The sequence below is a fragment of the Styela clava genome, chromosome 9 (assembly GCF_964204865.1).
Source record: "Styela clava chromosome 9, kaStyClav1.hap1.2, whole genome shotgun sequence".
NCBI lineage: Eukaryota > Metazoa > Chordata > Ascidiacea > Stolidobranchia > Styelidae > Styela > Styela clava.
In genome coordinates this window covers 23455157-23456526 of record NC_135258.1, presented here as the reverse complement: position 1 = coordinate 23456526, position 1370 = coordinate 23455157, and positions in this window count along the sequence as shown.

Here is a 1370-nt window from a genome sequence, read left to right as displayed (position 1 = left end):
AGCAACTTTATTTGTCAGAAAAGTAACAGGCGAACATATATTATGAAAGGCATTATTATTGGCGCGAAATATAGTTTATGCTTCTTGCAAAAAGACGATTGCTTTTTTGGATGGGTGGCATAAATATTGGGTAAAACTATCAATTTTCAAATATTTATCATGTGTGTAAGACCTAAAAAGATCTAGTAACGATTGTGGGCATTCATCGGGATTGACACTTTCCCTAGAAACAAACAAACAATTCGAAGCCCGTGTCTCTATGGGGTTCCCCCGGAAACATCAAGGCTATTTTTTCACTGTTGGATATCGATAAAATTACGATCAAGTTCTATCAACGAGAACGTAGAAGACATGATGGCGTCGCTAGATCACCTAGTAAATATTTTACATTTTCCGACGCAAAAGAATCGAAATATCCTGCCAATAATAGGTTGATAAGAGCTGCAACACCAGTCGCGGCGGCTGGTTTTTAAATTTTGTACCTTATAATGTACATGCTTCGATGAAATTCATTAGGCCGCACAATGTGCTAGCCATGAGATCGTTTACATTCTATAATTTTTGGAGCAACTGTTGCAACAGCTCGTTGAATTAAGAAAAATTTTCCCGAGAAAATTCATTTCATCGGTTTCTGGAATGATTAATGTGAAACACAGGCTTCAAACTTTCGGCATGGTGTGAACAGGTATCATAATACCAGTTCAAATAGTAGGCCTACCTGATTTAAACGTATGCATTAGGTTAATGACGTTTCACACTTGCGAAGGAAAGCGATAAGTGTTTTTGATACGGAACGTTGCTACGTAATTGCGTAACGAAGTAATTAGGGAACGTTGTTGTTTAACTCAAGTTGGCGCAGTGGACATGACAAGAATTGGAGAACATTGAATGGAATAACTTATACAATTTTACTGGTGCACGATAAATTCTATCTAATTTCGAAAGCTATTTTTAACCTCCGCAAATGTGTCGATGTCATATTAGGTTAAAAAAGGAACAAATCGAAGTTTTTGTTATTTAATTTGAAAGCTTTTCAAAAAAAAATCCACGCTTTTCAATTTTTGTATGATAATCTCTACATTTTATCTCCATCTCATAATTAGTCTCTTAGATTGTCTCTCAAACAATATAAAACTTATCTGCATATAATATAAGGTTCGTGAGATATGAGGTTTTAAAGTTGCATAACTCACACGAGATGATAAGATAACTATCGTAACTTTCACGACCAGTATGATTCCACGAGGCAAATAGCAAAAGAAAAATAATGAAATTACCCGAATAAAATGCAAACCAGGGTAAAATTTTGCACTCGGTGTCTCCGCACTTGGTTTATAGTCACTTTGCTTCACAGTGGTGTGAGCACGTTG